The sequence below is a fragment of the Pseudorca crassidens genome, chromosome 18 (assembly GCF_039906515.1).
Source record: "Pseudorca crassidens isolate mPseCra1 chromosome 18, mPseCra1.hap1, whole genome shotgun sequence".
NCBI classification, from domain to species: Eukaryota; Metazoa; Chordata; class Mammalia; order Artiodactyla; family Delphinidae; genus Pseudorca; species Pseudorca crassidens.
This window is the reverse complement of record NC_090313.1, coordinates 63988864-64013163: the sequence shown is the minus strand read 5'-3', so window position 1 is coordinate 64013163 and position 24300 is coordinate 63988864. Positions and strand designations below refer to the sequence as shown.

At 41.9% G+C, this 24300-nt stretch overlaps 1 long non-coding RNA gene and 1 other non-coding gene across 3 annotated transcripts in view; one reads left to right on the top strand and one right to left on the bottom strand.

Annotated features, from left to right (window-relative positions):
• LOC137210926 (uncharacterized) overlaps window positions 1-24300 on the top strand; it is a 131511-nt gene that overhangs the window by 4454 nt on the left and 102757 nt on the right. The gene's annotated exons all lie outside the window — the stretch shown is intronic.
• Window positions 22240-22430, bottom strand: LOC137211529 (U2 spliceosomal RNA). The gene has a single exon (XR_010937130.1). It is a non-coding gene; the product is annotated as a U2 spliceosomal RNA (small nuclear RNA).

Genomic DNA, 24300 nt, shown 5'->3' with positions numbered 1-24300 from the left:
GACCATTTTGATTGTATATTCTTTTTAAAATTAAAAGGCTAGGGAGTTTTACCATAAAAGTTTTTTTAACCATCTATGATATTCTATAGTTACCATTTGATATGACTTTTGTTGTCAGATTTGAAGGCTGAAACTCCTCAGGGTGGATTCAGACTCAGTTTGGACCTTTTTTTTTTTTTTTTTTTTGCGGTACGTGGGCCTCTCACTGTTGTGGCCTCTCCCGTTGCGGAGCACAGGCTCCGGACGCACAGGCCCAGCGGCCATGGCTCACGGGCCCAGCTCCTCCGTGGCATGTGGGATCCTCTAGGACCGGGGCACGAACCCGTGTCCCCTGCATCAGCAGGTGGACTCTCAACCACTGCGCCACCAGGGAAGCCCCTCAGTTTGGACTTTGCCAGAGAATTCTTAGAACAAGAGGGATGGGCATATCAGTGAGGGAAAGGCCCACTGGCAGATTTCTTGTCTGAGAGGGGCTGCGGTGAAGGAAGGATATGAGATTACTGCAGGTAACAGTCCTCATTCCATTCAACCTACAACAAAATGCATCCCTTACCGAGGCTCGTGAAAACTGCATCTTGGCTCCAAATCTAGAATTTCTCTAGAAAGCTAAGCAGGGCTGGCAGCTCTGTAAAAATTCTGAGGGTATCAGCAGCCACTTTACTCACCAGAATTCCCCTTAGATTTTTAAAAATCTGGGAATAATAGTCCTTACCTTTATGAGTTAAATGAGACAACGTATTTGAAAATACCTGGCACTTGGTAGGTGCCCTGTAAATCTTCTTTTCCTTCTTTCTTTGCAAAAAGAAAAACACTTTCTCCTCCTCTTACAAACACGATTCAAATGTTCTAGGGTGGTGTATCCATCAGAGTCCTTGAGAAGCGGATGCGAAGATGAAATTCGATGTGCAGGAGAGTCACTGGGGGGAGAAACCTTGAAGAATAAAGAGAGGGAGAATGGGAGAGGGGAGAGCCGTTGATCGGAGATGCTGGTCTGACACCTTGGAGGGGAGGAAGTGTTGGTAGAAGGAGCTGGAGAATTTGGTCCAGCTTTGAGAAGCTCTCGGCCAGCCAATAGGGAGCCCAAGCAAAGACTGCCCACTAGAGGATCCTGCTGTGGGAGGAGCGGCCTGGCACTCCCACGGGGCCCAGGCATCATCCTGACAGCAGCTCCTCTTGGCAAGAAAGAATTGAATGGTGCATTCTCACAATTGCTAGGTATAGGGGGATTTTCCCCAACAAACAAAAACCTCTATTGAGGGTTTCGCATAGATTTCAGGTTAGAGTTATAACTAAACTTCAATAGCTGAACAGAACAAACTGCTAAAAAGTTCTGCTAAGAAATCTTGGATTTTGTGAAATAGCCAGGAGGTGGGAAAAGCCTCCCGTGTAACGCAATTCAAAGTGGCACAGCAGCCCGGGAATTTGGGGCCGTCTCTCATAAGCTGGGTTCATGTCAGGTCCTACGGATGAGCCTGTGATGTGTAGCTGTGTGGAGGTTCTATTACCGGGAGAAGTAAGTCTTAGGGTTAAATCTCTGCTTTGAGATATAAAATGAGAAGCGTCCTGACGCCTTGAGTAGGTAGGGAGCGTGACAGCACTTGAGGACAAGCAGGCTGAGGTGGAAGCAGATTTGGGGAACACCTCTTTTTGTCTTCTGTGCCCCGAGGAGACAGAGGTTTAGAAGAGAGTTAATGGGCGTTTTAGAGACCGGGGGCTTTGTTTCCACTGGTTCAAGTTACTTCTCTGATCTGGGATTTATAGTCCTTAGAATAAAAATGGGAGTCGCGCCCTGTGCTGCCAGTTCTAATCTTCTCACAAGAGACTGGAAAATTTAAATTTTAAATTGATCCTGAATACCAGCTGTGAGTCTGGGGCCTGAAGCTTACATAATTTGTGGGGAGTCCTTTAAAAAAAAAGATAGAAAATATTCGAAACAGGTAAGAAAACAAATACTTAGAATGAAGAAAGAAATCACAACAAATTACAAATTGGAAATACCTGACCAATATCACACAAATCACAAGATCCAGAAAAAATCTAATATTTTAATGAACTAAGTACCCGTCCCACATCTATAAGACTTTCCCCCTACGTTTTTTGTCCACCTCTCCTTATAACAGTGATTTTCGTAATACTATACCAAAATCAGATTATCTTTCTGTAGAGAGAGTAGAAAGATAATTCAGACTTTACTAGCATAATTGATCACAAAATTTCCCCCCAGTTTTATTGCAATATAACTGATATATAAGATCAAAATATTTTAAATTGATAGTTGGGATACACAAAACATGTGACTTCATATACTGAAGTATAAAATATTTGTGTTAAATTACTATAGGTTTGTGTTTTATGGACCCAGGCATACTAATAAATTCTGTTCCATGTAATTCCCATGGAAATAAAAATAATAATGCGTGGCATGTTTATACTTGTATTATTGAGCATATACTGGACAAGGCCCCTGTGAGAACTGAATTCTCTGCTCACATTTTTACATGTCTGGGATTTGGAAGGATTTTCCCGAGACAAGCTTTGGGCGTAGGACATTTCAAGCCTTATTTCTCTCTGACCACCCAAGTTCTTGTAGTGTCAGGTGCCACAAAGGACATGTTCATATGCCAGTATGACCCGTGGGCTGATGGGGACTTTTCTGGAAGCCGTTCTTAGCCTGTGACACCAGCCATGACTTAACTATGTACAGTCAAGAAACTGCAAAACAACACATAAGTATATCCCACTAGACCCAAATGCAGCATAGCCTCAGCCTAACTCCCGCTTGGTTGGTGTCCACTAAGCAGTAAAAGTACAGTTTGAGACCTATGGGTAAAGGAGGCATTCCAATTTCAGAGGGCTCAAAAATAATAAAATCCCAAGTTATACATTCTCTTTTTAGGCACAATCTTGCATTTATATTTTATTTTTAGAAAAGGTATTATAATTATAAGGTTGTAAAATTAGAGAGGCACAAAACAGTATACATTGAAAATATTCTCTCATTCTTCTGGCCTTAACTCCCAGGTCTGCTCTCCTGAGGCAGCCAATAGTACTGGTCTCTTGTGTTTCAGTTCTGTTCATGCCAACAGTTACGTGTGTGTGTGCATGCATGCGTGTGTGTATATATATATATATATATATAAAATCATATTCATATTTGCATTTAGAACTTTGTACCATATATGTATGTCCTTTTCCCCTTTTTAAAAAATCAAGCATACTGTAGGCACTATTCTGCTCCTTGATTTTCTCATTTAATTATATATCTCAGAAATTGTTCCCTATCAGTAAAGACCTTCCTTATTTCTTTTTTACAGCTGTGTAATATTCCATTGTCAGAATTCATTTAACTAGTACCCTATTAATGGACATTTGGTTCATTTGTGATTTTTCCTATTACTATAAACAATGCTTTAATGCATGCATTATTTCTCATATGTACTAGTATGTCTACAGGGTAAATTATTTGATTGGAATTGCTATTTGATAGCATTAAATACATGTGATTTTTATTAGATATTGCCAAACTGTCATCCTATAGAGTTTGTACTAGTACCCTCTCACCTGCTGTATATGACAATGCCTCTTTCCCCACATCCTTGCCATTAAAGTTGTCCTAAAACTTTTTGGTATTTTCCAATGTAATAGATTAAGAATGGGATCTAAGTGTGGTTTTTAATGTGGATTTCTTTTTTTATGAATGCATCTCTTTTATTATGAATGCACATTTCTGACCCTGTTTCTATGGTTATGTCTTTTTCTCTGAACCACTCTGCCTCCTCCTTATAATTTTAAGAATCCTTGGGCTTCCCTGGTGGCGCAGTGGTTGAGAGTCCACCTGCCGATGCAGGGAACATGGGTTCGCGCCCCGGTCCGGGAAGGTCCCACATGCCGCGGAGCGGCTAGGCCTGTGAGCCATGGTCGCTGAGCCTGCGCGTCTGGAGCCTGTGCTCCGCAATGGGAGAGGCCACAACAGTGAGAGGCCCACGTACCGCAAAAAAAAAAAAAAAGAATCCTTGTGATGAGCTGGGTTCACCCCAATGCTAAGGTCAGTTGATTAGCAACGTTAATCCCACCTGCATTTGGCACATTTTCTTATGTCTCATCATATTCTTTTGCTCTGTTAATTTTTCTTATTGATGTATAGGAGTTCTTTGTATATGAGTAAAATCAGCTCTTTGAGATATAAACTACAGATGGTTCCTGGCCCTCCCCACAGTTTGACATTTGGATTTAACATTGCTTATGATGATACTTGTCTCGAAAAATCTCAAGTTTTATGTAACAAAATTTGTCTGCTTTTCCTTTTCGGTACCATACTTGGGCCTTCCTTGCTCTGAGACTGTAAAAGAATTCTCCTATGATTTCTTCTGCTTTATAATTTTATTTTTTACATTTAAATATTTTAACCACCTGGAATTTTTTTCTGGTGTAAGGTATAACATATGGTCCCAATTTTTTTTTCCATATGACCACCCAGTTAATTTACCATTATCTTTTCCACATTGATTTGAAAATCTTATTATTATATAATAATTTCCTCTGTGTATCTGGGTTCATTTCAGTTCTGTCTTTGACCTGTACGGTTATTTATGTACTAGGTCCACACTGTTGAGTACGTTTATGTTTTTTTTTTTTAATTTTAATTTTTAAAGTTTTTTTTGGCCGTGCCACGTGGCATGTGGGATCTTAGTTCCTTGACCAGGGATCAAACCCATGCCCCTGCAGTGGAAGCTCAGAGACCTAACCACTGGACCACCAGGAAATTACCTATTTTTATTTTTAATTTAATTTTTATCTTATACTGGTGTATAGTTGATTTACAATGTTGTGTTAGTTTCAGGGGTACAGCTAAATGATTCAGTTATACATACACATATATCCATTCTTTTTCAGATTCTTTTTTCATATAGATTATTACTGAATATTGAGTAGAGTTCCCTGTGCTATACAAGAGGTCCTTGTTGATTATCTATTTTATATATAGTAGTGTGTATATGTTATAATACATATTTTCCCCTCCCCACCACCTTTCCCCTTTGGTAACCATGAGTTTGTTTTAGAAGTCTCTGAAGTCTGTGTCTGTTTTGTAAATAAGTTCATTTGTATCATTTTTTTCAGATTCCACATATAAGTGATGTCATATGATATTTGTCTTTCTCTGTCTAACTTACTTAGTATGATCATCTCTAGGTCCATCCATGTTGCTGCAAATGGCATTATTTCATTCTTTTTTATGGCTGAGTGGTATTCCACTGTATATATGTACAACATCTTCTTTATCCATTCATGTGTCGATGGACACTTAGGTTGCTTCCATGTCTTGGCTATTGTAAATAGTGCTGCAGTGAACATTGGGGTGCATGTATCTTTTTGAATTATGGTTTTCTCCAGATATATGCCCAGAATTGGGATTGTGGGATCATATGGTAATTCTATTTTTAGTTTTTTAAGGAACCTCCGTACTGTTCTCCATAGTGGCTGTACCAATTTACATTCCCACCAACAGTGTATGAGGGTTCCCTTTTCTCCACACTCTCTCCAGCATTTATTGTTTGCAGACTTTCTGTTGATGGCCATTCTGACGGGCGTGAGGTGATACCTCATTGTAGTTTTGATTTGCATTCCTCTAGTAATTAGTGATGTTGAGCATCATTTCACATGCTTTTTAGCCATCTGTATGTCTTCTTTGGAGAAATGTCTATTTAGCTCTCCTGCCCATTTTTGATTATGTTTTTTTGATATAGAGCTGCATGAGTTGTTTTTATATTTTGGAGATTAATCCCTTCTCAGTTGTACCGTTTGCAAATATTTTCTCCCATTCTGTGGGTTGTCTTTTCATTTTGTTTATGGTTTCCTTTGCTGTGCAGAAGCTTTTAAGTTTAAGTAGGTCTCATTATTTTTGTTTTTATTTTCATTACTAGGTTTATGTTTAAATATCTGATAGGGATGGTTCCGCCTCATTATTTTCCTGGTTACTCTTATTTGTTTGTTTTTCCATATAAACTTAGAATCAACTGGTCCATTAAAAAATCTTATTGCTATTTAAATGAAATCACATTAAATTTATGCACTAACATAGGAAGAACTGATAATATATTTATGTTATAGAGACTTTCTATCCAAGAATATGGTAGGCATTTCCATTTGCTGAAGTCTTTTCTGTCCCTAAGCAGTGATTTAAAGTTTTCTTTCTACATATCTTATAATTTTCCCCTTAAGTTTATTCTTAGGGATTTTTAAATTATTGCTATGAGAAACAGGATCTTTTCTTCCATTTTTTTCTTCTAATTATTGGTGGTTTGTATACGTGAAGGCTATTGATTTCTGTATGTTAATATTGTAGCCAGCTACCTTACTTAATTCTTTTTTTCCAGTTTTATTGAGAGACAGTAGATGTAGAACACCGTATAGTTTAAGATGTACAACATAATGTTTTTCCTTTTTTTTTTTTGCGGTACGCGGGCCTCTCACTGTTGTGGCCTCTCCCGTTGTGGAGCACAGGCTCCGGATGCACAGCCCCAGCGGCCATGGCTCATGGGCCCAGCCGCTCTGTGGCATGTGGGATTCTCCCGGACCGGGGCACAAACCCACGTCCCCTGCATCGGCAGGCGGACTCTCAACCACTGCGCCACCAGGGAAGCCCCCAGCATAATGTTTTGATATGTATATATTGTGAAATGATCACCACAGTAAGTTTAGTTAACATCTGTCACCTCACATAGTTACTGAAAGGTTTTGCACCTAATTTCCAATGTGTGTGTGTGTGTGTGTGTGTGTGTGTGTTGGGGGGGGTGTTTCCACACCACCAGCAAGCAAGCAGTTCTCTGACACCAGCTGGATATCCTACAGTTTAACACAGTTCTGACACTATCTACCTGGAGATAGAACCAGATTCCACAGGTTAAGGGCTCCGTCCCACAAGGCCACCCTCCACTTCAGATGCCAGTCACAAGGCCAGGTTGTTACCCGTGCTTCTGATCGACCAGCTACAGATAGGAGGTTCCCACAACCCCCTCCTTGGGTTCAATTAGTTTGCTAGAGCAGCTCACAGAAACTCAGGAAACCTGTTTACTCACTAGATTACTGACTTATTACAAAGGGTGTTAAAGGACACGAATCAACAGCCAGATGAAGAGATACATAGAGCGAAGTCCTGAACAAAAGAGGTTCTGTCTTGGTGGAGTTTGGTGCTGGCATGGTGGCACATGGAAGCAGTGTGGTTCCCCAAACTGGAAGCTCTTCGAACCCCCTCCTTTTGGGTTTTTCTGGAGGCCTTATTACATAGGCATGATTGGTAAAATCACTGGTCATTGGTGGTTGATTCAACCTTCAGCCCCTCTCCCATCTCTGGAAATCAGGGGGTGAGACCGAAAGTTCCATCTGTCTGTTTAAAGTTGGGTTTCCCAGGCCACCAGTTCCATCCTTAAGTGCTTTGCAAAAGTCACCTCATTAACATAAACACCATTGTGGTGGAAAGGGGATTGTTATGAATAACATGACACCCATTTCACCTTTGTGGCTCTGAAGTGATTTTAGGAACTGAGGAAAAGAGACTAAATATTATAATAAAAGATGCCCCCATTGCTCTAATCTCAGGAAATTTTAAGGGTTTTAGGAGCTGTGAGCCAAAAACCAAGGGCAAAGACCAAACGTATATGAGAAATATACTTTGGTCATTTGAATGACCAAACACATACTTCTTATAATTCACAATATCACAGTTACAATTTTTTTCCTTGTGATGAGATTTTAAGATATAGTCTCTTGGCAGTTTACAAATATATAATATTGTTAACTTCAGTCACCATGCTCTACATTACCTCTGCAGAACTTATTTACCTTATAACTGGAAGTCTGTACCTTTTAACCCCTTTCACCCATTTACCCTAGCCCCCATTCCTGCCTCTGCCAACCACCAATCTGTTCTCTTTTTCTGCATTTGGGTTTTTTTTCTTTTAGATTCCACAAATAAGTGAGATCAGATGGCATTTGTATTCCTCTGACTTATTTCACTTAGCATAACGCCCTCAAGTTGCATCCACGTTGTTGCAAATGGCAATATTTATTCATTTTATGGCTGAATAATATTCCATTGTATGTATTTATATATACCACATTTTCTTTATCCATTCATCTGTTGATGGTCAGGTTCTTTCCATGTCTTCGTTGTTACAAATGCTGCAGTGAACATGGGGGTGCAGATATCATTTTGAGATAGTAATTTTTTTTCCTTTGGATAAATACTCAGAAGTGGAATTGCTGGATCATGTGGTAGTTCTATTTTTGATTTTTTGAGGAACCACTGTACTGTTTTCCATAGTGGCTGATAATTTACATTCTTACTAATAGTGTACAAGGGTTGCCTTTTATTTGTATCCTAACCAACACTTGTCATTTCTTGTCTTTTTTGATAGCAGCCGTTCTAACAGGTATGAGGTGATATCTCATTATGGTTTTGATTTGCATTTTCAGGGTGATTAGTGGTGTTGAGCACTTTTTCATGTACTTGTTGGCCATTTGTATGTCTTCTTTGGAAAAATGTCTATTAAGTTTCTCTGCTTGTTTTAAAATCAGATTTTTTTTGCTGTTGGGTTATATGTGTTCTTTATATATTTTGGGTATTAACCCCTTATCAGAGATATATAATTTGCAAATATTTTCTCTCATTCAGTAGACTGCATTTTAAAAAATCTTTTCAAAACACTTTAATTGTTCTTCAATAATGTTAATTAATTCAAGGTTATACTTTTTTTTTTTCTTTTGTGGAAACATATTCTCTCAGTCAGAGTAGACTGCATTTTCATTTTGTTGATGGTTTCCTTAGCTGTGTAGAAGCTTTTTAGTTTGATGTAGTCCCACTTGTTTATTTTTGCTTTTGTTGCTCTGCTGTTGTATCCAAAAAAATCATTGCCAAGACCAATGTCAAGGAGCTTACCCTAGAGTTTTATGGTTTCAGGTCTGATATTCAAGTCTCTAATCCATTTTGAGTTGACTTTTGTGTATGGTGTAAGATAGGGGTCCATTTTCATTGTTTTGCACATGGGTGTCCAGTTTTCCCAACACCATTTATTGAAGAGACTATCCTTTCTCCATTGTATATTCTTGTCTCCTTTGTTGAAAATTAATTGCCCATATATGTGTGGGTTTATTTCTGGACTCTGTTTCTTTGATCTATGTGTTATTTTTATGCCAATACCATTGATCACTATAGCTTTGTAATATAGTTTCAAGTCAGGAAGTGAGAAGCTTTGGGCTTTGTCCTCTTTTCTCAAGATTTCTTGGCTATGTGGGAGTCTTTTGTAGTTCCACACAAATTTTAGAATTGTTTTTTCTATTTATGTGAAAAAAAAAACATTGGAATTTTGTTAGAGATTGCATTGAATATGTAGATTGCTTTGGGTAATATGGACATTTTAACAAATTCTTCCAATCCATGAGTTCAGAATATCTTTCCATTCATTTGTGTCTTCCTCAATTTCTTTCAGCAATGACTTAGTTTTTCAGTGTACAGATTTTTCATCTCCTTGGTGAAATTTATTTTTAAGTATTCTTTTTGATGCAATTGTAAATAGAACTGTTTTCTTAATTCTTCTTTCTGATAGTTTGTTATTATTTGTGTAGGAATGCAACTGTATATTGATTTTTGTATCCTGAAACATGTGATCTGTTCTGGAGATTGTTTCATGTGTGCTTGAGAAGAATGTATATTCTGCTGCTTTTGGTTGCAATGTTTTGTAAGTGTGTGTTAAATCCATCTGGTCAAATGTGTGCAGTTTAAGTCTAATGCTTCCTTATTGATTACTGCTATTAAGTTGTATGACTGGACCCCTATCTTACACCATACACAAAAGTCAACTCAAAATGGATTACTTGAACGTCAGACCTGAAACCATAAAACTCTAGGGTAAGCTCCTTGACATTGGTCTTGGCGATGATTTTTTTGGATACAACACCAGAGCAACAAGCAACGAAAGCAAAAATAAACAAGTGGGACTACATCAAACTAAAAAGCTTCTACACAGCTAGGGAAATCATCAACAAAATGAAAATGCAGTCTACTGAATGGGAGAAAATATTTGAAAATTATATATCTGTTAAGGGGTTAATATCCAAAATATATAAAGAACTCATACAACTCAATCTGCCTGGGTGATCTATCTATTTTTGGAAGTGGGGTATTGAAGTCCCCTTCTATTATGCATAACTGTCTGTTTCTTCCCTTAGGTCTGTTAATGTTGCTTTATAAATTTAGGTGCTCCTATGTTGGGTGCATAAATATTTACAAATTTTATATCCTCTTGTTGGATTGACCCCTTTATCATTACAGAATTACCTTTTCTGTCTCTTATTACAGTCTTTTTCTTAAAGTCTATTTTGTCTGATATATGTATAATATCCTCAGCTTTCTTTTGATTTCCATTTGCATGGAATATTCTTTTCCATCCCTTCACTTTCAGTCTGTGTGTCCTTAAAGCTGAGGTGAATCTCTGGTTGGTGGCTTGTAGTTGGAGCTTGGGCTTTTTAAAAATGTTTTTAATCCGTTAGCCACTATATCTTTTGATTGGAGAATTTAGTTCATTTACATTTAAAGTAATTATTGGTAGGAATTGGCTTACTATTGCCATTTTGTTAATGGTTTTCTGGTTTGTAATTTCTTTGTTCCTTTCTTCTTTGTCCCTTCCTTTGTGATTTGATGGTTTTCTGTAGTGGTATGCTTAGATTCCTTTCTTTTTCTCTTTTGTGTAACTATTATAGGTTCTTGCTTTCTGGTTATTATGAGGCTTATATAAAATGTCTTATTTATGACAATCTATTTTAAGCTGATAACAACTTAAGTTCAAATGCATACTAAAGCTCTATATTTTTACTCTTGCCCCCAGCCTCATGTTTTATGTTTTTGACATCACAGTTTACATCTTTATACTTTGGGTATCCTTTAACAAATTATTGAAGTTATAGTTATTTTTACTACTTTTGTCTTTTAACCTTCATACTAGATTTAAAAGTGATTTGCTCACCACCATTACAACATTACATTATTCTGAATTTATATTTTTACCTTTACCAGTGAGATTATATACCTTTATATGTTTTCCTGTTACTAATTAGTATCCTTCGTTTCAGCTTGAAGGAGTCCCTTTAACATTTCTTGTAAGTCTGGTCTAGTGGTGATGAATTCCTTCAGCTTTTGCTTTTCTAGAAAACTCAATTTCGCCTTCAATTCTGAAGGACAGATTTGCTGGGTAGAGTATTCTTGGTTCACAGTTTTTTCTTTCAGAACTTTGAGTATATTGCCACTCCCTCCTGGCCTATAAAGTTTCTGCTGAAGAAATCTACTGATAATCTTATTAGAATTCCCTTGTCCATAATTGTTTTTCTCTTGCTACTTTTTTTTTTTGAACATCTTTATTGGAGTATAATTGCTTTACAGTGGTGTGTTAGTTTCTGCTTTATAACAAAGTGGATCAGTTATACATATACATATGTTCCCATATCTCTTCCCTCTTGCATCTCCCTCCCTCCCACCCTCCCTATCCCACCCCTCTAGGTGGTCACAAAGCACTGAGCTGACCTCCCTGTGCTATGCGGCTGCTTCCCACTAGCTATCTCTTTTACGTTTGGTAGTGTATATATGTCTGGATTCATCTTATTTAAAACTCTCCAGGTTTCCTGAATCTGGATGTCTGTTTCTTTCTCCATGTTGTACATGTTTTGAGCCATTATTTCTCTGAATAAGCTTTCTGCCCCCTTTTCTCTCTCTTCTCCTTCTGGAAACCCTATAATGCAAATACTGGTCCATTTGATGGTGTCCCATAAGTCTCTTAAGCAATTTATACTCTTTTTCATTCTTTTTTCTGTTTGCTCCTCTGATTAAATAGATTTCATTGCCCTCTCTTCAAGTTTGCTGACCCTTTCTTTTACTTGATCTACTCTGATGTGGAACCCCTCTACTGTTGAACTTTTCAGTTCAATCATTATATTCTTTAGCTCTGTGATCTCTGTTTGGTACTTTCGTATTTTCTATCTCTTTTTTGAAATTCTTACTTTGTTCATTCATTGTTCTCCTGACCTTGGTGAGTATCTTTATGACCATTATTTTGAACTCTTTATCAGATAAATCACTTACCTCCATTTCATTAAGGTTTTTTCCTGACATTTTATTTTGCTTTTTGTTTGGTACATACGCCTCTGTTTCTTTATTTTCCTTGACTCTCTGTATTGGTTTCTGTGCTTTCGATCAGGCAGCCACCTTTCCCAGTCTTGATGGAGCGGTCTTGTGGAGAAAATGAAACTTATCATTTAGACTGGCCCTAGCTCTTTGTTGTTTCTCAAATCTTTGTGTTTGTCCAAGCCACCCTCTTTGTTCTTAATGACTCCCAGTAGTTGAGTGTGTGCCAAGACCTGTCAGTGTCCCAGAGGGGAGGATTTCAGTAAGCATCTTGATGCAGGCTCATTGGATACTGTACCCCCAAGCAGCAATGTTTAAAGTATGCAGGTGAACGTCTCTCAGGGAAAGAGTGAGGCTGGGCATTTCTCTCTGCTGTGTCCTGAGAGGGACACCTGGTTAAGAAGTGTTTCTTTGTTTTGCTACAGTTCTGTGGAACCTGGAACTCGAGCCCCTCTGGCCACCAGACCAAGGTTATAAAGATTTGTGTCCTTGGGGCAGCCTCTCCAAAAGCCAGGGCCCCAGACATGTGCACAGGTCCTTTCAAGGAGACACCAATGACCTGGAGCAGGGCAGAGGGAGAGTGTGAAGGTGGCACCTGCTGGCTTCCCTGGTCTGCAGGGAGAACTGCAGTCTATTCCTAGATGTGTGCTGAATTAGAAGCCTGACCTTCAGGTAGCAGCTTTTAAAGTATGCAGATAGGCCTCTTTCAGGGACAGATTTAAAGATGGGCGTGTGTGTCTACTGCCTCTGGACTGATCCCTGGGGGCACAGCCATTGCGAATCCTCAGGAACCTTTTAAGAACTGCGTCTCTGTTTGCATCATCTTGTGGTTGTCATGGATACGTTCCTCAGTGGCTTTCAGAGTGAGATGTTTGGGGGCCTGTCGCTCAGGTGGAAGTCAGGTGGAAGTTGGGGCACTAGATGTTGGGTTCAGACTCCTCAGGGAGAATCTGGGGTTGTGAATTTCCTCCCAGTTATATGTTTCTCTGCCAGGGTAGGGTTTATGGTGAGAGTGTGTCTCAGCTTTTCCTACTCTTTTTGATGTGGGTTTTTCCTCCGTTGCCCAGTGTGTAGGAGTCACTCAGCTAGTTTCTGGATTTCTTTCAGAGAGAATTGTTCAGTGTGTAGCTATAGATTTGGTGTGTCTGTCAGAGGAGGTGAGTTCAGGAGCTTCCTGTGTTGCCACGTTGGACCAGAACCCTTGAATTCTTTTTTGTTTGTTTATAATAGTTTTGGTTCTCTTAGCTTTTTCATGTGAACAATCTTATACTCTGCAAATAAGTATAATTTTGTCTTTCCCATTCCAATTTTTATACATCCAGTTTTTTTTCCTACTGGTTGATTGCATTGGCTAGTACCCCAGAACAAGGTAAAATAAATAATTGAGGTGATAGTGCATGACCTTGTCATCTTGTTTCTGACGTTCATGGGAATGCTTCTAGTATATCTTCATTAAGCTGGCTTTTGGGCTGAGAGAGAGAGTTAAGTATACATCTATTTAATTGATTAAGAGTTTATATCAATAATAAGCATTAAAAAAATACATAGCCTGGCTGTGTATTTGATTGTATAAGCATTTGACTGAGACACCTGGTTTGAAGTGAATCTTTTTTTTTTAAATTTATTTATTTAATTTATTTATTTTTGGCTGCGTTGGGTCTTCATTGCTGCGTGCAGGCTTTCTCTAGTTGCCGCGAGCGGGCTTCTCACTGCGGTGGCTTCCCTTGTTGCGGAGCACAGGCTCTAGGCACGCGGGCTTCAGTAGTTGTGGCTCGCGGGCTCTAGAGCGCAGGCTCAGTAGTTGTGCTGCACGGGCTTAGTTGCTCCGCGGCATGTGGCATCTTCCCAGACCAGGGCTTGAACCCATGTCCCCTGCATTGGCAGGCAGATTCTTAACCACTGCGCCACCAGGGAAGCCCTGAAGTGAATCTTTATTCACCAGTTGTGGCATGCCAAATCTTCCAAGCGTGTAATACTTATGATGCTTGTACTTCATATCTCTAGAGAGCCAAGAGAATCCCTTGAAGTATTAATCACTGTGCCCCGCCTGCATCCCCCATCCAGTTCGTGAGAAGGATGTACATTGTTCAGGTAGAAGGATTATTATCATTGGAGAGCAAAGGGGGAAGAAGTGGCTGAAAAATGATGTGCTAGTTTCCTATTGCTGCTGTCACAAATAACCACAAATTTAGTGGCTTGAAACAATGCAAATTTATTATAGTTCTGTGATTCGGAAGTCTGAAATTACAGGCTAAAATTAAGATGTTGGCAGAGCTGCATCCCTTTCTGAAGGCTGTAGGGGAGAATCTGTTTTCTTGCCTTTCCAGCTTCTAGATACTGTCCTTATCTTTTTTTTTTTTTTTTTTTTTGTGGTACGCGGGCCTCTCACTGTTGTGGCCTCTCCTGTTGTGGAGCACAGGCTCTGGACGCACAGGCTCAGCGGCCATGGCTCACAGGCCCAGCCGCTCCACCACATGTGGGATCCTCCCGGACCGGGGCACAAACCCACGTCCCCTGCATCGGCAGGAGGACTCTCAACCACTGCGCCACCAGGGAAGCCCCTTATCTGTTTACTTATGGCCAATTCTTCCATCTTCAAAGACAGCAACATAGTGTATCTCTGATGCTGCTTTTGTTGTCACATCTCTTTCTCTGATTCTCTTCTGCCTTCTTCTTCCACTTGTAAGGACTTTTGTGATAATATTGGGCTCACCCCAGTATTAAGGTCAGTTGATTTGCAACCTTAACTCCTCCTGCAACTCTTCCTTAGTTCCCCCATGCATGTAACCTAATGTATTCAGAGTCCAGCAATGAGGACATCTTTGGGAGCCATTTTTCTGCCTACCACAGAGGCATAGATTTGAGGATCTGTGGGGTCTGAGTGGAAGGGAGCAAACCTATGGAACAGGAGAGGAGGAGAGGAGGAGAGGAAGTGGCCAGCATCGGGGGAGGGGGTGTGACCCAGCCCTGGTGCACTGTGGACACCAGGAAGCCATGTGGGCAGGCAAGCCAATGCCTATAGACCTTCCACTGAATTTTTTTTTTTTTTGCGGTACGCGGGCCTCTCATTGTTGTGGCCTCTCCCGTTGCGGAGCACAGGCTCCGGATGCGCAGGCTCAGCGGCCATGGCTCACGGGCCCAGCCGCTCCGCGGCATGTGGGATCTTCCCGGACCGGGGCACGAACCCGTGTCCCCTGCATCGGCAGGTGGACTCTCAACCACTGCGCCACCAGGGAAGCCCTCCACTGACTTTTTGAGAAATTAATAAACTCGGTTTCTTTAGAGCATCTTAGGTTCACAGCAAAATTGAGCAGAAAGTACAGGGAATTTGCATGTGTTCCTATCCCTCTCCACATAGGCTACTGACTTTGAGGGAGCCCTGCATGCCCCTTGTGCTGGGGGAAGAGTCATAATTCTTTCCATCAATGTTTGGGCAGAGGCGGTGGACAGAATGCCTGCTCTGGCCCTGAGATGCGGCTCCTATGTGGCCACCCCTTTTCTAATGGCCTAGGACACTTGTCAGGGCCCCTAAACAGAAAAATGGATCCTTAATAACCAGGGTGGGTGGAGGCAGTGAGGCTGAAGGAAAAGCCCCCAACATTGGTGCTGGTGAAGGTCATTCCTATGGCACTAGTATCAACAGTTAAATTCTTACTTTCCAGTAGTTTGTATAAGATAAAGGCAGAATGCAATAGCACGTCAAATAATTGCACAGTTGCTCATGAGCCAGGGTGGTGTTCCGGTTGTGGCTTTGAACTGCTGGTCCAAGCTCCAAGTATGACTCGAAGGCCAAATCAGTTCCGGGAAGGGTTTAGGAGTCCCAGGGGATAGTGTGAGAGTTTCGATTGGATGAAAGTCAAACATTTAGAGGTTGAAGGCAGGGTCTTCTTGAGGATCCCAAATGGAAGGCCGAGGAGGCCAGACTCTGTGTGGCAATTTGGCCGTGTGTAGTCAGGCAGCGTGAAGGGCCAGCTGGCTTCAGTGAGCCTCCCAAGGCAAGCTGCCTTTGTGGAGTCCTTGAAGATAGAGTGTGCGGCAGTGAAGTGCGACAGAGTTCGGGGCAGGTGCTGTCAGGGCAGCTCCAAGGGATGATGCATAGTCTTGGTTGCACTTGAATTTGATCGTCTTTAATGTCGCTTCAGAGGAATGGACTGCTGGCTGGGGTTGATCTCTTTTTTTGTTACTTGGAGATTTTTATTGTAATTGTTTTTGTGTAAAAGACTGTTTATGGTGATGCTTTGAACCTACTCTCCTTTTTTCATCTCTATCTCTGTCACTTCTGGTGACAGTCTGCTTTAAGTGCTTTATTACATATCTTCTAGACTTTCTTCCTTCTCTTTTATTTCAGTCACAGCTTTGGTGGTGGGGGAGGGAGCCCCTGGTCTGTACATGGAAAGGAAGATAATAGACAGTATGTTGCTAAACATGATTATCTTGGATTTTTCAATTTGCCTTTGATCTCCAGGAGTCGGCAAGATGCTAGATGTTTTATTAATTGTTCACTTAAATTTGGGGGTAAATGTAATACCTCATTAAACAGAGAAGCAAAGAAAGCCTTATTATCCTTTCCTTCAGCCTGTCAGAGCACGAAAAAGGAACAAATCATAGGTGCTTAGGTTGGATTTAAGAGTCTTATTTATCAAAATGGCCAAAGACTGCGGCTTCCGTAAGGTTCTCAGAGTCCTTGCCGTGTGGGCGTTGGCTTTGTTGCTACGTCTGTCTGTCACTTTCTTGCCTGATGCCTCTACTGGGTAGGTCTGGGTGCGGAGGCCCCATGTAAGATATACTGCCTGCCTTGATTTAAAAAAAAAATCAAATAAAATACTACCAGCTTCTTACATGCGTGTTGTGCTTCAGCATTTATAAAGCATCATTATATATAATATCTCAGAGACCCTTCAAGCGGAGGAAACTTCTTGGTGCTCCTGGGGAGTATTAATACACATTCATATATATGTGGGATGTATGCATACATCTCTGTAGCATTTGCAGGATGATTTATAATTTACAAAACACTCTTACAAATATATCCTCTCAAGGAGAGGAAACTACTTAGTGTCCCTGCTCCTTTGGGTATAAATAAATATTAAATTGGGTTTAATAGCACTGGGATTGCTTCTTCTGTTAAATTAGATCCTTTACTTAAAACTTGGACACCAGCAGACTTGAAGCTTCACTGTGGAGCGCTGATTTGTGCCAGGAAAGATGGTGGGTTTTTTTTGCTCTTACAAGACAACTCATCAGCTCTTTCGATGTTTTTCCTTGATGTGCTGATGATTTCTTGCAGCTGGGAGAATAGAAAGTAAAGCTGTAGCTCTTTAGCAAGCTGTCATTGCTGTGCCTGGATTTCCTGCTCAAGTATTCTTCTTCTTTTCCATTTTTAAAGCCACAGGCAAATGACCGTCCATTTCAGATATCAGTGAATGCTCGGTGAGTCAGATGCCTGGTGGAGGAATGTGCCCACCATAGGGTCTCTTACACCTACAGGCACCATTTTTTTAAAAATTTAATTAATTTATTTGGCTGCACTGGGTCTTAGGTGCAGCATGCAGGATCTAGTTCCCTGACCAGGGATTGAACCCGGACCCCCCTGCATCGGGAGCGTGAAGTCTTAACCGCTGGACCACCAGGGAAGTCCCATGGGCACCATTTTTGAATTCAGTTATATTTTGCGAATATCTTTTCCTGGCATTTCTTTTTTATGTCACCGTGGTTTGATAGAAATTGAGAGCATCATCGTATGTGGATCTGCTCACATTCCTTGTCCCCCTCTGCTGGTTATCGCGGGTGCCGACCCTGCACCAGACTGTTTTTTTTCTTTTTCCTTCCTGACACCTGCTCTACATTCAGAGGCCAATTCAATCTGTATGTCATTGAATCTATGATAATATTTATTCAATGAAATGAGAATTACTTCAAATATGTACCTCTCAGAGTCTTATATCACCTGTTCTACTCCTAAAATAATTGACTAATTTTAAGGAAATCTGATGCCCAATCCCAAACACCTTAAATTATACTGTGGATACTTTTGAAACCAAATGCCTTCTGATAGCCATTTTTCCTTCTTCCTTGTAGTAATGGAGCTCTGTGAGTTTTAGCCAGGCACATGGCCTCCAGCTCTAAACTACAGTTCCCAGCCCCCTTTGCAGCTGTGTATGGCCATGTGACTGAATTTGGGCCAATAGGATGTGAGTGGGAGTGATGTGTGCAACTTCTGGGTTTCTACTAAATGATGTTTGCTCTGGCGTCTCCCTTTTCTCTTCCCACCAACTGGGAAAAGTCAAAGAATGGAGCAACCTTGCAAACCACATGCTGTGGGCTACGGAGTTGCCCCAGGTCCCCTCTTCACTTCCCCCAGACCACTCACCTGTGGACTGCAGTGTTTGGCAGAGTAGCTTGCTCTGTTGTTTAACTAATAAAAATGTTAAAATTGAGCACTCATGTTAGAGAATACAAGAAATTTCAGTGAAAGCTCTGTATGTGAAGGTAGGAGGTATCATGACTAGTGATTGTAACTGGTCCCCTGCCTTCATTCTCTCCTCCAATTCTCCAAATGGCTCTCAAAGACAGGCCACTCTGCCACTAAAAATCTTAAAATCTTCTGCTGGCTCCCAAGGTACCTAAAATCCCAAGCCCTTAGCATAAAGTAGAGACAATATCAGAATTTGTTTGGGCTGAAAACAATAGAATTCCTGACTAAAACTAACATAAACATCAAGGCTTTGGTCTTTTCTTATAATGGGGAATCTGGAGGAAGGTGTTTCCAGCATTGGTTTAGAAGGTGAATAATGTCAGGTCTCTGCTTGCCTTTGCTTCAGTTCTCTTGACTTTCCCTCATAGTTATATGATGGCTGCAGTGGCTCCAGGCTTCACATCCTCTTACCCATCCAAAGCAGGAAGGGAAATGGCACTCTTTTTATCAGGGAGAAGAATCTTTTCCAGAACCCCGTGGCAAACTTCCCTCATTTCTCTTTGGCCAGACTTAGTCATATGCCTATGCCTTAGCGGCAAGTTGGCTGGGAAAGTGAGAGTCTATTGTGGAAGGGAAACTCTACTTATGATACACAGGGGAGCAGACATGGCTGTAAGGCAGGCAGTTGAGCATGTGCTCCATGAGCCTCATGTACTTCCCTGAAGCAAAAAATATGACTGTAAGTTGAAATATAAAAAATTTATCTCCTGTGACCATAGGCCCATTACAAACATTTCTTTTGAATTGTTATTGTTATGATTTATTGGTTAGAACACAACTGACCAAAACAACATACAGTACACAGTTTGGTAAATAATGAAATAAATCAGATTTTACTGAAAATATATTTCTTAATGTTATTAAAACATGTTGCGGAAGAATATTATTGCTAAATGGGGTAGGGTTTAGCTTCAGTTGCATTCTAATCTTCATGTGTGTGGGTTGAGGTGTTTGGTAATCTCGCTCACAAAAATAAGTTGATGGAAACAAGGCATTTTGTAACTGCAAGATCGATCGGTTCTTTTGGACTCCCTCTGAGTTATATGCTGAAAGGCACATGGTGATCTATAATAAAAATTAAATATAAGGTTTGGGGTGAGTGAGAGGCATTACTTTCTCTTGTAAAGGAGGAGAAGGAGGCATGGGAAAGGGGACCCTCATAATAGCTCCGCCAAAGGGCGTGTTCAGCAGATCAGCTGTAGGAGAGGAAAGCTGAGCGCTAACAATTGATTCCCTCAAAACCATCCAGGCACAGTGTTCCTGTTGGAGAGGCTTCGGAGACCCCCAGTGATACACATACCCCAGTTTAAAGACCACTGGTTGTGAGGATCAAATGAGATAATGTACACGAAAGCCTTTAGTGTGCTGTAAAGAACGTTCCAAGGGGCATTAATAATAATTGCATGCTTTGTTTTTCCCAAATTCTGGTGACAGCCCATGAGGGCTCTAAGGACTTCATATTCCAAGTCCTGAAAGCGGCCCACTAACAGACAAGGCAGCTCCCCCTGGACTTGCTGCGAATATCCATCCTCCCAATATAAAAGAAGGTTGACGGGAGAGAGTGAGAGGTGACCTTTTCTGGGGAGTGTTGAGCCAGGCTGGAGAAGGAGCGGGTAGTTGGGGCAGGTGCATGGGAGAGGGTGTCCTCCTGTATCCTGGCTGGATGTCTGCTCTTCCACAGTGTTTGCTGATCAGGTCTGGTCTGTGTGAACAGAGGGAGGAGCCCTGGAGGGAGCCCCTGTTACTCCCTTGAGGTCCCCATTTTAGAACACACAGAAGGCGTAATCTGCCCAGGTGCTTGGGTCCAGGAGGCCAGACAGCACTGGAGTCTGTAGGCTTGCCAGGCTGCAGAGTGGACCAAAGGGACATGCCTGATGGTATGAAGTCACCAGTTAGGGGCAGCCAGGCCACAGGGTCACTGTGAGTGGTTGAGGGAGGTGCCCAGGGATGTGTTTGCTCTCTGCCAGCAGGGCTTGGGGACCACAGGTTAGATTGGTGATAATGACCAATGAAAGGGGGGTAGTACCCTCAGTGCTGCTGCCGGTTGGAAGGGTCCTTTGTCTTTCCTACCTTTCTCCCTGCTCTGATACTGATCTCTGGCGGCCTCGGCCTGCAGTGGCTTGAAACAGGATTTCGGCTCCCCGGGCAGAGATTGAAGTCAGGTAGCAGCACTGAGAGCATTGAATCCTAGCCACTAGACCACCAAGGAGCCAGTGGCCAGTGACAAGGCCCTGGCCCATCAACTTTGTAGAAATAAATTTCCACAAAGAGACGGAAATTAGTGAAACAAGTAAAGTGTTTACTAGGAGGAGAAAGAGTAGGTGTGAATAGGCGCACACGCGCGAGCGCAGAGAGACGGTCTCGCTCTCGTGGTGGTTTGAATCACGTATATGGGGCATTTCTTCTGCGTTTCCTTTGCCCAGTCATCTTGCTTTGCCTGGCTCTGAGTCCGTATTTGGTTATCTCCGGGTCCTCCCATGTGTGTGCGTGCATCTCTTAGCCAAGATGGATTTCAGCGAAGCGGCCTGTGGGTAGGTTGGCATCACTCCTCTTTTGACCTCCCAGGAGCCTCTCTGCGTATGTGTAGTCAGGAAGGTCCCCTCGAGAGTGAGAGATGTGTGGTCTCTGTCTCTTTTCTGGGCAGGGCTCAGCTTCTCTGGCTCCCGCTCTTTTGGAGTATCTGTCCACAGGGGACAAAGTCCAGCTGCTCAGCCTGGAGCCTATCTATCTCCTGCCTCAAGACCAGAAGAGCAGGCCCAGGAAAAGGAGATGGACAAGTGGGCCAGGCTCATCCCTCTGTCCACGCAGTGCTGCACGGGGGCCATCAGCTTGTGACAGCGCCACGTTCACTGACGCCACCTTGGCAGCTTGAAATCCACCTGGTGGGACTATTTACAGCACAAGAGTCAGCAGAAGCTACAAATCCATGCTTCCCCTCCCTTCCAAGTTGAGAAGGGCGTTAGGGTGTCTCACCTCTCCCAGCACACCACTGAGTCCTAGTCACTGGAGCCAGGAGCTGAGCGTGGGGTGCTGGGGAAGGACCTGAGTCAAATATGGGACTGAGATTTACGAATGGACAAGGCTAAGGCTTGGGTAACCGAGATGAGACTATGTTAATAATTCGGTGATTGAAAAGGTGGTAAATGGGATTAAAATGTCCTTTAAAGGAGCCTAGTACCCAGCAGAAGAGTAGAGTTTGGCAAAGCATAATGGTGTATTAGAAAAATAATCTGGCTCACGTCTATATTTTATTTATTTATTATTTTTTTTTATAACCAATATGCTTTAATGTAAGTTTAGGTCATTCATTTTACAAACACTCATGGAATGCCTACTGTGCTTAAATCATTGTGCTGGATCTTCCCAAAGACACGGTTTATATGAACACAATTCCTAACGACTTCTTCCTAATGCTTGCTTCGGGGGCTACATCTGGGGCTGAATGGAAGCACATAGACATAGGGCTGCGGTATGGCCACCCCTGCTCTACACTCTGGTCTCTTCCAGAGGTGAACACAGCAGTCACTATCTTGATAAGGTGTGTAGATTAGTAATCACCATTCTGTTACTTTGTAAAGTTCAGTTCCTTCCCCTGGAGGGGTGCACCAGTCCTGGAAATACTGCAATACCAGGTCGATGCGTGGAGTGGACGAAGCAAGCTCTCACTCCAACTCCTTGCTCCAAAAATCCGTTTAATACGTTGTTCTTGGGTAGAGAACATATCAGATTTTAAACTGATAAGAACAGATACTACACTTGATCTTAGCCAAAAGGCCGAGAAGCGATACGTCTATATTTTATAATGGGACTTCCCCGATCAAATTACCCACCTCCACACAATAAAGATATTGAAAAGGGCCCATTTTAATTCAGAGTTGCTGAACACGATAAAGGGTTGGGGTTTTAGAGAATCGTTCCCTGACATGAGCCAGCTGGCCTCAGGCCTTTTCCTTCCCTTGGATTTTGCCACTGTGGCCTCTGGACCAGAGCAGCGCTGATGGGGTCGGAGACCTTGTCTTGCCTCCAGCCCGGGGTGGACTTCTGCCTTGGCCGGGCTGTTTCTGGCTCCAGAAGCAGATTCTGCAGAAGTGTCAGGATCACCCTCCCTCCAGTACTTAGGCCTTTTCTAAGGAAGAGCAGCTGTGCAGAGAATTCATTCTTCTGCAGAACAGAATCCTTTAATGAGACAAATTGTTTTTATAATAGGACTTTCGCAGGGAAAGAAAAAAAACCCTGTCGCATAAAAGCAAATGGATTCTCTCCTCAGAACCACATCCTCTGCCCAGCAGGTACTGAATTGCAGATGGTGTTTTCACGCTCCCAACTGGGTATTTAATGAAGAAGGAAGAGGGTCCCACTCCCCTCTCCACTCCCCACCTCCAACACTGGCGATGCACTTCTCTGTTCATTGAGGTTCACTCTGAGGGGGAAAAGCCTATTTTAAACCAAGGCAAGAGATGCGAGATTTAGATGGAATTTAAATCAAGAAAAAAAAAAAAGGAAGCTGCACAGTTGTTTCCAGGATGACAGTATTTTATGAACCAAGTCTATCGTCCGTAAGCTTCCCGTTCCAAGTGATTTCAGGAACACGAAGGCTTCTGTGCCAGTTAGGACTGTGTTTGGTTGAACAGTAGTTTAACAAAAATAGGATCCGTTTGTCCTCATGTAACAGAAGAGTTGTGTGGGTTATTCAGGGCTGGTGTAGCTACTTAACGAAGCTACTGTGCACCCAGGTCCCCCCTAGCTTCCGGCTCCTTCCTTATCCTGGAACACCTCTGCTCGGATTGGCAGGATGGCTGCCCTTCCTTCCATCATTGCCCCTGAGTTGCAGGCAGGAAGAAGGGCACTAGGCAAAGTGCAGATGTGATGGGCCACAATCTAGGCTTCGCGATCCTTGCTTTTTACCCAAAAGACCTGAAAACTTTTGTCCACACGAAAACCTGCACAGAGTTTTATGGCAGCTTTGTTCGTAATTGCCAGTCGGAAGCAACCAAGATGTCCTTCCGTAAGTGAGTGGATAAACTGTGGTACATCCAGTTAATGGAATATTATTCAGCTCTAAAAAGAAAAGAACTATCAAGCCGTGAAAAGACATGGAGGAACCTTACATGCATATGACTAAGTGAAAGAAGCCAATCTGAAAAGGCTACCTACTGTATGATTCCAACTCTGTGAGGTTCTGGAAAAGACAAAACTATGAAGACAGTAAAAAGGTCAGTGATTGCCAGGGGATAGAGGGGAAGGAGGGATGAACAGGCAGAGCACAGAGGATTTTTAGGGAAGTGAAACTACTCTGTATGATACTATAATGGTGGATACATCTCATTATATATTTGTCAAAACCCATAGAATGTATAACACCAAGAATGAATTCTAATGTAAACTACAGACTTTGGGTGTTAACGATGTGTCAGTGTATGTTCATCAACTGTAGCAAACGTACCCCTCTAGGGCAGGGGTGTTAATATTAGGGAAGGTGTTCATGTGTGAGAGGGTAGGGAGCTTATGGGAACTCTGTTGCTTTCTGTTCAACTTTGCTGTGAACCTAGAATTTCTCTCTCCAAAAAAATCTGTTAAAATAAAAAAGTGATGGGCCAGTTGAGTCTGTCCTTTTTCATCAACAAAATAATAGCTTCCCTAGAAATCCCACGTAAGT